This window comes from Chenopodium album, chromosome 17 (assembly GCF_948465745.1).
Source record: "Chenopodium album chromosome 17, dcCheAlbu1.1, whole genome shotgun sequence".
Lineage (NCBI taxonomy): Eukaryota > Viridiplantae > Streptophyta > Magnoliopsida > Caryophyllales > Amaranthaceae > Chenopodium > Chenopodium album.
The window spans coordinates 40,478,607-40,492,749 of NC_137850.1; positions in this window are offsets into that span (position 1 = coordinate 40,478,607).

Consider the following 14,143-nt stretch of genomic DNA (forward strand, 5'->3'; position numbering starts at 1 on the left):
TATGTAGACCTAGTTAAGGATATGTATCGGGATGTGTCAACAAATGTGAGGACATGCGGAGGGTTGACAAAAGATTTCCCTATTACAATCGGATTGCATCAAGGGTCTGCATTAAGCCCTTTTCTTTTTGCAACGGTTCTAGATGAATTAACTAGACCATTTCAAGATGAGGTTCCATGGTGTATGTTGTTCGCGGATGATATCGTTTTGGTGGATGAGACTAAGGACGGGGTTAATGTTAAGTTGGAGCAATGGAGGCAAAGGTTGGAATCTAGAGGGTTTAAGCTAAGTAGGAGTAAGACTGAATATTTGGTATGTCGTTTTGGCACTCAGAGGGGGACAAGCAATGAAGTGGTGAGTTTGGATGGAAAGGATTTGACCATGAGTGAATGTTTTAAGTATCTTGGGTCGATCATCCAGAAGAATGGTGACATTGATCAAGACGTAACCCACAGAATTAAGTCAGGGTGGCTTAAATGGAGAGCGGCCACGGGAGTGTTATGCGACCGCATCATTCCCCTACAGTTGAAGGGAAAATTCTACAGGACTGCCATAAGACCAGTGTTGCTCTATGGTACAGAATGTTGGGCTTCTAAGAAAGAGCATATTAAAAAGATGGAGGTTACGGAAATGCGCATGTTAAGGTGGATGTGTGGAAACACTTTAAGAGATAGAATCAGAAATGAGGTTATTCGCAAGAAAGTAGGTGTGGCAGACATTGCAGATAAATTAAGGGAAAATCGTCTGCGTTGGTTTGGACATGTAAGACGGAGACCCGTGGGTGCACCGGTGCGAAGAGTGGAAGAGTGGGATCATGGAGGGATTAAACGAGGAAGAGGGAGACCAAAAATGACTTGGTTGGAAGGAGTGAGGAAGGATATGAAGTGCATGGATTTACGTGAGGATGAAGTTTTGGATCGTAAGGGATGGAGGAGAAAGATTTATGTTGATGACTACACGGAATAATCATATTTGGTTCATGTTAGCCGACCCCACTTTTGGGATTAAGGCTTTGATTGATTGATTGATTGATTGAATGTCAAGAGAAAGGGACTAAACATGTTCGAGTTTATATAATTAGCTATGGAAGGGAAGTGGTGGGTTTGTGTTTTTCTTCCTAATCATTTTAACATTAGGATATGTTTTCTTGATAGGGAAAGGAAAGTTTATAAGTCGTTCCTTTCCCTCTCCCCATATCTGTTTACACACTGTTAGTCTAGGATTATGGAGAATACCACGGAAATCGTTCTGGCTGTGGCGAACGGATACGCAATGCTATTAATTAGTATCAATGTTATTAAGACCTTAATAACGTGTCGTAATGGTCCATCTAATGGACGGATGAAGTTTTGGTCCAGGACCATCCAATAATTATTCAAGGAATAGGGTTTTTTTGGAGCATAGAGGAGGGTTGTTGCTATTAGTTTCAATTAATATGAAGGGACAAATATAGGTTGAAGAATTTATTTCCTCTGAAACTTGAGCTATTGTGGCCTGTGATTGCATTCATGAATGAGTGACATATACATGTACGGACAATCATCAAAGCCATTGTTCCTATAAGCCCTTTTTCTTTTGTTAAATTGTGGTCACATTGTTTGTCTTTTATTTGCAGGGTCTCTAAATATCTTTTGCGCATTTATTCCACATTCATAATCATCATTTTTATCATCTAAAGGCATATAATTAAGTTTGGTACGTGGGTAGTTTTTCATCTGCTTGTCCAAAACAACCATCATATCTAATTTTCAAGACATCAACTAATGACTGTTTGTTGAACCTCAATAACAAAGTTAGATTGTTTCTTGAAAGGAAAAGGAACTCAGGAAGTTTATTAAATATATGATCTTGCCAGTATCTTCATTAATTGCTTATAAGAATTACCGTCACGGCACTCATAATTAGTCCCAATTATTGTCATTAATATTAATTTTTTTTTTAGCTGGCTTCACTTATTGTCAAAACTGTGAGATCACCCCGGTAATCTTGAACTATAACAACTTTTGCAGGTAATATTTGCTAGGTTTGGGATGTCATGCATAGTCGCGGTAAGATCAAAAACCTTGAATATGTCCATGTAACCACTTTTGCAGGTAATGTTGCTAGGTTTGGGGCTGTCGTACACAGCCGCGCTAAGATCAAAAACCTTTACAATACGACGGCAGTCGGTTGATGCCTGTTGCCATATTAATAATGCTTATTAGTTATTACAAATTGATATCTTGAGCATATGCTAATCGACCTTTTGTAATGTTTGGTACATTATGTTTCAAATTTGTTAGGTTTATCATTATGTGGAAGACTAAGGAGGAAGATGGTGAAAGGCTGAAAGCAAACAGAGACAGTTGGAAAGGAAGAGAGAGAAAGAAATAAAAATGTGCACCAACTTACTTCTTTTTCCATTAGATTAACATAAATCATATATGGCGGTTGTTACACTGATCATATATTTGTATTCTTTGATAATTACTATAGTTTTTGTATCAAATCAGATATTGATGATTTAATGTGATGGAGCTTTCGTTAGTTTATGTAATGTACTACTGAGTTCTGTGTACAATAAATATTGAAGGCGTGGGTCATACTCATTTGTCTGCCTTATTTCTAGTTTTTCTACATTTCATAAATTTACCACCTATTATTATTTCTCATTCTCCTCGTGGGTTTTGTTTTTTTTTTTTATATTATGCATTTGATGTCTTTATCCTCAAAATAAAATTGTATGATGCCTAATATGTTAACGTGGATGACTTTGGACAGGTCGAGTTTAGGGTTTGGACTACTTATATCTTAAGTTCTTATTGAATTACCGTCATTATCTGAAATAAGTTATTGTATACTCACATTAATTGTTCAAATTACATTACATAATCACTAGCTAGTTCTAATTGCATACATTATTGCAATAGAACATGTAATTAATATGACACAGATGGCTTTGATTAGGTAGACTTTAGGGTATGGATTACTTGTATCTTTACTACTTATAAAATTATTATCATTATTTGAAATAAATTATTGCATACTCACATTACTAGTTCAAATTATATTAATGAAATAAGATGAGTAATTGAAATGTGATGGAAGGAAGGAATCCGATAATAATTTTCCATTAAATTGGATAGAATATGACATTTTTGATGTGTTTTCTAAAATTTGCAATATATAACAAGATTCTAAAGAAAGAGGTGGGGTGAGAAGATGAGAGGGAAAGATCAAATGTATGACACGATGTTTAGTCATTATGATGGTAGACAATCCTTAAGAAGAAAAGCATCTCTTACCCTCCAAAACAATAAGAAAAAAGAAAAGCATTTTCTACTCAAATAAATATTAGTACTAAACTACTACGAGTAGTTATTTTGTTGAAATTGGTTAAATTGGGTACAACGTTACTTAATGAACTATAGACCTATAGTGTTTGTGTATTATGTTGTCCGTGTAAACCTTTAAGAAGTAAGCTCTATACTCTTCATGAGTTGAAAATAAATTTGAGAATTTAATTAGTGGAGGTATATATACATATACATATATATACTACCTCCGTTTCGTATTAGTTGCAACTTTGGAATATTTTATATCTCACAAATAATACCCCGACCCCAAACAACTATCCCCACAGACCAACACAAGTCCTTCCGGCGCATTTTGTCCTCACTCATGCGCACTCCGGACTACTCCCAGCCAAGCACGCTTAATTATGGAGTATTCTTAGCATATGAGCTCCCTAAAAGGAAGATGCATCTTGTTGATATGAGTAGTATATCAAACTCCTTTAAAGCAATCATGAGGGGTATTACAAACACGGAATACTACACTTAACCAAATATTCTAAATTGAATTAATTTGTGAAAATAATATAATCAATAATATGTACTTGTATTTTTTTTCCAATGAAAAAAGTGTGTAATATATTCTTGAGTTTATTATATTTTCAAAAAATTGAATTTTATAACTTTTACTACTCCTTATTAATATGTCAAGCATATATATTTATGGTCAAATAAAGTGTAAGAATGGAGCTTCGTTGAGATTCTTAAGGGCTTAGATCCTCTTAAGTACAAAAGAATATGTTGCCTGAAATATTTATACTACGTATAAAAAATTGCGTAACATTGGTTAAGTATTTATATTTTAAATTAAAGGTTCGATGAAGGTTGAAACTTGTTCTCCTCTATTTTAGTCCAAGATCTGCCACTTTTCAAGTTATGCATTGACAATTCTGTTCGATAAATATGAGATAGGTAAAGGAAAGCTTTCCTTCATTTCTTAATACATCAAACAAGTTGGTTTTATTATACCGTCATTAAAAATCAATTTGTTGCATGTGTTGAGAAATTGAGGAAGTATGTTACTATGTACAATTATCAATGACTCAATAACTTGATACTAAAACATATACCGAAAGTGACACATGTCAATTCTTGATGCTGTTTTTTCCCTTCAAAACCCCCCTTTTTATTTTAATCAATTTTTTTTTTAGAATATTTGTATAATCAACTATAATAATATTTCCAAATATTTAATAATCATCTTTATAAAAATATATTCCTTTTTTTTTTTATTGGTATTCTTAATTCTTCTATAAACATTTACCTATTTTTTTTTTTTTTGAACAAACCTAAAATATTATTTCAACTCTTTAATAATTATCTTTAAATGGAATATTAGATTTTTTTTCAAAAAGTAATAATAATACACGCATCATTAATTTGGTACTCCATTTTTAGATATTTTCAACACATTTAATCAACTACTCATTTTTTCTTCTCAATTTTAGTTTTAATATTTTTTCCCTTATTATTTCATGCATTTCTCTTATACACATTGCATTTGTTTAGTCTATGTATACCCGGTCACTAGCTGTTTTGACAAATTAATTGTGGAAAAAAAATATTACTATATTGTGCATCTCACGGGCACTAATCTAATAGTGATAAATAAATCAATGACCTAAGTTGCTCGTAAACTTTGTAAACTCTTGATTTAATGAGGTAACAAGTAATGTTAATTAATGCTTACATGTTAGAACAAGTAAACTAGTAAAGTTAGCAATAAATCTACACCAAAACTTTATTTCTTGCCCTATCTTTTTCCTTTTACATACAAAGGTCAATAACGATCCTTTTACTTGTGTGACGACATGAAAAAAAGGTTTAAAGATTTGTACAACTAGTATGAACTATGAAGTATCTCAGTTTCATTTCTTTAGATTTACTAAAATAGACGTCTTATGCACATTTCATCACTTGGATACTTTATACGAAAACACCAATTTAGTGAAAGTAGTTAATGTATTTTTGGTCACTCACTTTTTTCATCTTTTCGTGTTTGTAATCTTTGCTCTTTCTTTCATGGTCTTTCTGGTCGTTTTCTACTTTTCCACCAAGTCCCTTTTGCACAAGTCAAAGGATTGTAATACAAGACAACTAGAGATAAGTTTGTACTTCGTATCTAATTAACTAATTGATCGTGATACAGGTTAATTAATTAAGAGCACTATCAATAAGTCTATCTTTGGAAATAAATTATGAAACCGTGTTTTAATTTTCCTAGCTAAATCGATGAATGAATATGGAATAAACACACCACATATAATATTCGGTCCTATGCTTAACATCTCCTCTGTAAATGATTAACTAGATATATTTAGTCCACAATGTTACTTTAGTTTCTTTGTTCTACATTGTTTTTAGTCTGATTGAACCACAAGGCAATACAAATTACCCGGGGACAGGAAGATTTGAACCTACGATCTATATTGTACACAAATCGTCAACTCTAACCACTAGGCCAAAATCTCATTTGGTATTTTCTTTGTCTTACTTTGCTTAACGAATTAAATGTAAAAGAAGACATGTTGCATGGCATGAGTGGGAAAAGGAATGAACGAAGACTAGTGATCAACAAGAAGATCAATCAATTAAAATGGATTTCCACTTTCGACATGGTTGTTATGCTCATATGCCATGTGATCATTAGTTCATTACAGCTTATTATCTACCATTCATAACAACCAAATTGATAGTCTAAATTAGCTCTAATAACTATTACTAGTATTAAGGAAAGATTCTTTCTAGCATTGTATTGGTAATTTGTACTAGTAATTCATATCTCTAAGTATCTCTAACATGTAAACATCTTCATGTTTGGACTTAACTTCCTTTTTCCTAAAAATTAAATTATAATAATATTATAATGATTATATTTTTTTTTTTCAGTATACCGAAAGTTAGGGAATTATTCCCTTAAGATAAAGATTAAAGCCTAATTTATCAAAAAAAATTACTACAAAAAGAAAATATTATCTATAAAAAGGATTGATATCCTGGTAATTAAACTTGCAAATAGTGACCTAAAGAGACAGCATATAGTATCCTTCCCAACATTTTTTAAAATCCACCGGAAGGGTAGCATCCATGGTTACAACCTCACCGCACCTAGGTGGTTGCATTCGCGCCAAAGCCTACATATACTTAGTTAATACTTAATAGGATGTCGCCCTAGCGGCCGAGTTTTAAAAAATTAGACCACACACTCCTAATCAAAATTATTGTCTTAAGTAAATTATTATTGGCACACACATAGTTCAAACTATTTTAATATAGGAACATATAATTAACCTACAAAGCTATATTAATTATACATTTATACTTCGTAAATGTTTATCTTATTGTACAAGAATACAAGATATATAACCATAGCATATTTGACCGCTATATGTTGCTTCTATTCTGTGATTGGTCTAATTCTCTGGCCCCTAAAGTGATTTATTGCTAATACAACAATTGGATCTAGACCTAATTTTTCATGCATGTATTTCGTGGGCTTATTATAACCATTTCTATAGGTTTGTTGTTTGTATTCTCTGTGGTTCATAATTTTTGGTACTTGAGAAAAGCAACTAATTAAATTTTCGAGGGACCAACTTAATAAAAAATAGCAAGAATTTATATAATTGAAAATAATATATACAGAAGTACTACAGTAATTTTTTTTGGTAAGGAGAAGGGTCCTATTGAATCAGAACCTCTCACAGGTCCTCTCGGCCTAGGTTAGCGGAGTAGGCACTTTAGGAGTGGGGGGAAGGGTAAGGGAATCCCGGCCTACCCCAAAGTGCCTTTAGTGGGGTTTAATCCCGCAACCTCATGGTTGTGAAATGCAAACCTTACTACTAGACCAAACTATGCTTGGTAACTACGGTATTATATACTACATCCGTTTCATAAAATGTGCAACAAACTAGCTTGCATAATTCCCAAGACAAAATTTCTTTAACATAGATTAGGAAATAGAGGGGCATGTGATTAATTGGATGAGAGAGAAAGAGAACTCCACCAGTTCACCACCGCCAACACCCATATACTCCACCAGCAACACCAATCGGCTGCACAACCACCACACAAACACCCACGCCACCTTAACCACCATATACCCACCCTGTCACCACCACAAGCTTTGAAACATGCCCAAAATCCACCTCACCCACCTTGTAACCACAACCACCCACCTTACCACAACCACCCAAAACCCACCCAACCAACTCACACCACCAGCAACACCCCACCCAGTAACCAACCTTTCACGGTCTCATCACCACCAAGATTTGAAACCCCACATTACTACCCCTAAAATAGAAACCCCACCTCGTCACCACCAACCAAAACCCCACATCACCAGCCACCACCAAACAAACCGCAACGCCGTCACCAGCCAGCACCAACGAACCGAAAACTAACCAACATCACCAGTCACCAACCAACACCAACTAATCAAAACCATAACTCACCACCACCAACGAATCGAAACCCCACCTCACCACCACTTAGATCTAAAACCTACCTTACCACCACAAAGATCGAAAATGCACAACCACGAAGACCTCAACCTTATTGGTTACAAAAAATTATCGAATCCTACCCAAATTAATTGCGAATTGAAAACTTTGAAAAGGGGAAAGGGAGAAGAGAATGGGCAGCGAATCGATGAGAAAGGGTGGTGAATCGATGAGAACCGGTGGCTATGATGAGAACGGCTGGCGTGGTGAGAGAAGAGGGAGAAGAGAGAGAAAAGTATTGTTGGTGGTTGAGAGGGAGGAGAGAGAAAATTTAGGTGATGTTGGTGGTGGAGGTGGTTGTCAGGGAGGAGAGAGAATGTGGGTTGGGGTTTTAATTGGGGATAAATTAATTTGGGTTAATAAGTTAATATGTGGTTTGTTGAAGTTAAGTAAAATTAAGTAAGGGTATGGTGGTAATTTTATTAAAAAAATTTACTAAAAGAGGAAACTTTTAGTTTGTTGCAGATAATGTGTAGCTTTCGTTTTTGAAAAATGTTGCAGATTTTATAAAACGGATGTAGTACTTGTGTTGAGCGTATGACTTGCTTATAATAGTATAGTTAGGTAGGTTGGATTAAGATTTAACATACACTTGCTCCATTTTTTTTTATTGTTTTTGTTAGAATCTTACTACTATTCACAAATTATTAAATCATCTATATTGTTTCTAAAATATAAGAAAAATTATAGTCACGCATGATATTATTCATCTTAATAGATATTTTTTAACAACGAGTGTGTTCGGCAGTAGCTTTTAGGTATCTTTTAGTGGTTTGACCAAATCAGACTTAATAAAAGAATATAAGTGTTTGACAATGTAGTGCTACAAGTAGTGTTTAATGGTAGAGATAACTTTTATCAAAAGTTAGAAACATTACCTTTTAAAGATTAGAGGTCGTAGATGTTGAAAACGGGCTGATATCTAATAACTACTATCACAGCTAACATCTACCTTCACAGCTATATTTTGCCAAAAACGCTCAACGTCAACCATGTATAACTCTTACTCTCTCTCTCTCTCTCTCTCTCTCTCTATATATATATATATATATATATATATATATATATATAATTTTGGTGAGAACTTTATAACTCTTACTAAATGTATAATGATAGACAATTATGTTAAAAAATGGAGTGCGTTGGTATAGTAAATGACACCCATGCATATTTACAATAAGAACATTAAAAGAAAAATATAAAATATACAGTAAAATAAAAAGAAACCGATCGAAGGAAGAAGTTTATACGAAGTATTTAATACAGAGTACTTATGAGCTCCATCCAAGTTATACAAGTATTGATTATAATAATGTTAAATCAAATTAATTTTATGGTTAGTGATAAATTTAATGCGATTCGTTCCCTACCAAATTAAATAAACTTTCATAATTACAAAATTATGTATAAGGCTATCTCTTTAGTCTATTTACTTAAATTACCTTATTTTTTCTTAAGGTTATATGAATTTCCTCAATTTTATTGACATTATTTTATTACTGATTAAAAATTATTTTTATTGATAAAAAAAATATTATACGGAGTATTATTTAAATGTCAATTAGCTTATTTGGTTTAAGTATTAGGGGCAATATATTAGTACCTAAGACCTGGTAGGGTGGTATCAAATTTTGTCTTGCCCTTGCAACTCTTTTTACACCAAAAAAAAATAGTAATTAGTTTATTAAGTACAATAGATCTTAATTTTGACTAATTTAGATCAATTTTTACTAGACAATACTTATTTTTACACATTATAATTAATTTTTAGTGAAAACTACTCCTTTTATTTCAAAATAATTAAATCATTATTCTCTTTTGTTTATTCCAACGAACTTAGGCCCGGTTCTTTTAAGTTGTTCCGCTCTGCTCTACTATGCTAAAATCTATTATGCTCTGCTTAAAAATAATAATAATAATAATAATTAATATTAATTAATATTAATTAATAATTATAATTTATAAGTTATAATAATAATTAATATTTAATAATAATAATAATAATAATAATAATAATAACAAAGTGTGTAATAACTACACAATTTTTTTTCCCACTAATTTTTTGTAGGTTGTATGACTTTGTCTATAATAATAATAATAATAATAATAATAATAATAATAATAATAATAATAATAATAATACCGATGTGTCCACTAATTTTTTTTCCCTATTTCTGGGTTGGGTCAGACGATGAACGCGAAGACATACCGATGTGTGCTGTGCTACCGAATGGGTGTTCCATTGTTCTCTGTTTCGACGCCATGCTCTGCTTGTTCTCGGGGTTTTACTGGGGATATTTTCGGCGACCACGCGGTGTCGTGTGCTGGTATTGTGGGTATTAAGCATCGGCATAATGTTGTTCGGGATACCCTTGTTGATATTTGCTACAGATTTGGGATTTCAACAAGAAAGGAGGTTGATATAAGATTGTCTGGAGGGAATGACGGAGCCTTCAGACCTGCCGATGTGTTACTTTATTCATGGGACCGTGGTCGTGATGTATGTGTCGACTTCATAGGGTCTTCTCCTTTGACACAGACAGGGTTAGCTGACTTTGTTCCTGGACGGGTTGTGGCTGATGCGGCTCATCGGAAGCAGGTTAAGTATGACGCTCGTTGTCAGGCTGGATATGGTTTCATCCCCTTTTCCTTTTCTTTTCTTGGGATATTAGAGAAAGAGGCTGTTGTGTTGCTGAAGCGGGTTCAGAGGTTCTCGACGATGCAAGACATTGGGGCTCGTGCGGCAGTTCATATTTTCACTGGGGTAGGCTTTGCTATAACTAGAGGAGTAGGAGCCCCAGATTGTATCTCGGGTTCTCACTAATTTATTGTAGGTTGTATGACTTTTGTTTTTGAGAGATGATAATAATAATAATAATTAACAACAACAACAATAATAATCCACGAAGTGTGTAATCACTGCACAACTTTTTTTCCCAACTTTCAACCATGAACCTCTAAATAAAATCCGATACTTAAAATTTATGCACTCTATATTTTTCCTTAAAAAAACTTCCAAATTTAGTATCTTCCTGAACTATTCTAACCAGTTCAATACGTGGTAATTCATAATTATTTTTATTATTACAATATATATATATATATATATATATATATATATGTATATATATATATAAGAAAAAAGAATAAGACAAGCATCTTTCACATTAAATTTTTTTTTTTTAACAAATTTTATATCATTATGTATAATACATATCTCGTGCATTAGTACATGTACATTTTATTAGTACTCCATAATAATAATAATAATATATATAAATAATATATATATATATATATATATATATATATATATATATATATATATAACCAAGTTACAATGAGAACCAAGGGTAAAATAAGAAATAGGAACTAATCTAGGCCCTTAGATCATGTAATCGGACGGCTCACATGCTTCCCGTGTCATTAATGACATTTTTGTAATATTTTAACTTTATAAAGTAGTTTCCAGTTTCATTTCTCAAAAGTAAATGAAAATTTAGTAAAAGTAAATGAAATCAGTCTTAACGTAAATGAAATTGCCTTAAAAGTTAAAAAAAACTGGAAAAAAGTTTGAAAACAGCGAAATTACGAGAATGCCATTAATGAGAGCGGGTGCGATGTGAGCCATTAAATGGAGTGCGATTAATGGCTGAGATTAGTTCCTACTTCCCATTATTCACCTTGGTTCTCACGTGATTTCAATTATATATATATATATATATTATAATGGTTATGCAGGTCCCCTGGAACACATGAAAAGCTTTGGAGCTAAATCCATTAAATACTTGAGATTCTTAGAGCCCAATTAATGACAAAAAGACACAGTGTCTCATTTTCACCATTTGTGTATTTTAAAAAAATAAAATCATCTTATTGGAGAATGCTTGTTTGTAGCATTAATGGAGTTGAAACTTTTTTAAGACTTTAGTTTTGACTTGATGTTTTTTTCTTTTTCTTTTGGCCCTTTTTTGTGCTGCTTTTATTTGGCGTTGTTAGCTAGCTTGGCTCGGCTAAAGCCTAAAGCGATTGATTGGCTTTTCGCCTTTTTCTCGTTAAGGTTGCCAATGAAAAACTTCAGGTTTCATCCGTAAAACTAGCAAGACAATATATTATATGTACAAGAAGTTAATGAATTTAATAATACTCGTAATATTAATATTTTTTAAAGGGACGTAATAGTAATAATAATAATAATAATAATAGACTCAGGATATTGGTGCTCGTGCAACTGCTCACATCTTCAGCAGGATAGGGTTCGCTATAGCTAGAGGGGTGGGGGCCAAGATTGTATCTCGGCTCCCCACCAATTTCTTGTAGATTGATTGACTCTGTAGGTTTTGATTTTTGATATAATAATAATAATAATAATAATAATAATAATAATAATAATAATAATAATAATAATAGTAATCCTTTGCTTGTTTTGTAATAACCGGAAAATTGTAAATTGCAGTCATTTAAAATTTGTAGTTTGTAAATTGTAGCCATTTAAAAAAAAATTGCAAATTGCAACCCAAAAGTGTTAATAAATTGTAAATTGTAACCCAATTCAATTTTTTCCTTAATTTGCGAGTCGAAAAATATTTCGTTAAGGTTTTAGAGGCCATTTTATCCCCTAAAAACCCAAATTGAGCTCGAAATTTACAAAAAATAACGTAAGTGCAAGATGATTGTAAATGTTGAATGTCTTTTATTCAAGGTAATAACTCCCTTATTTCATAAGAAAAAGAATGTTGGAATAAATTAAAAAGAAAATAGATAAACACGAAAAATGAGTAAAAATCAGGAAAACAAAGGTTCTCCGTAATAATATTACTCTTACTAATGTTACTATTTCATCTTTGATTTTGTGGTTTCCCGGAACATGATGTGTCAATTGTCAAATATTAATTCCGTAAAACAAGTGTAGTCCAAATCCATTGGTACTCCTTCATCTAAAATAATGGACACAAAACCAAGCCGACACAAGTCAACATAAACGGGAAATTGAAGTGAACTCAATAGCAATTTTTATTTTATTTTTAGGAATATGAAGTGAAGAACATAAACAGTTAAAACAAATGACTTTTATATACAAACAAACAATCATATAATAATACAAACGTCATGAAACAAATACTACATCAAATCAAACATTTAATGTTGAGCATCACCCGATCACCGGTATTATTTCTATGTCTAATTGTTAGCATAAGCCTTTTCATCTATCTACTTCTTTTTTTTAAAACAAATCCATTAATTAATAAAAAGTCATACGGTACTTACAAATGAAATTTAAATTAACAAATACATAAAATTGAATTAAATAAGGGTTTCCTTCATAGAAACTACGATCGTTGAATAGATCTTGTATCGTGGTACATCTCTCACACACGTCGCTGAAATATATAACTTTTTTGGAGAGACGGTCTAACGATTTACTGTAGTCGTAAGGATATTTTTATCTAATTCACTTGAATGTATCTAAAGATTCGAAAACCATTGCGATTCTGAACAAATCTTTATAAATGAACTAATAGGGCAAAAGATAATCACCTTTTTTTTAATTAACCCTAACACACAAAAGAACCTTAAAAAAATAATCAATTAAACTAACAAAAACTAATGGCTCCACCGCATGGAGACACTCCACCACAAGGAGACGAAAGAACATCTACACTACTCTTGTAGATTTATTGAAACTTAAATGCAAAACTAAAGAAAATTAAGGGAAATGGGTCGTAAATAGTCTAATTTTCAAAGAAATTAAACTATTTCTGCCCAAAACGGTCAAAAAAACTAGAAAACCCTAGAAGAGAGGAAGAGAGAAGAGGAGAAGAACAAAATTAATAGTTTATCTAAAATTATTTAATATAAGATGAACTTATGTTATTTTTTCGAATTTATATTTTTATCAGAATTTATTTTATCATATTTAGTTTTATTTTTTATTTTTTATTTTTATTTATTTATTTTTTTTTTTTTTTTTGCTGCTTGTGTATTATTATATTTTAGTTTAAGCCATGTAAATTTAGCTGGGTCAATTATCATGTAACTAACTTTCAAAGTGATTGAACTACCAAAAGAGGAAAAAAATCAGAGTCATTTGGACGATAGAGTTTATTTAGTTCCCCCTATTGTTGATAGAGTCTTAGGGCCTGTTCTCATTGACTGAACTCAGCTGAACTGAACTGAACTGAACTGAACTCAGCTGAACTGAATTGAATTGAACTGAACTGAAATGAATATTTTATAAGAGAAGGAAATTAGGAGCTGAACTGAACTGAACTGAATTGAGCTGAATTGAACTGAACTGAACTGAAC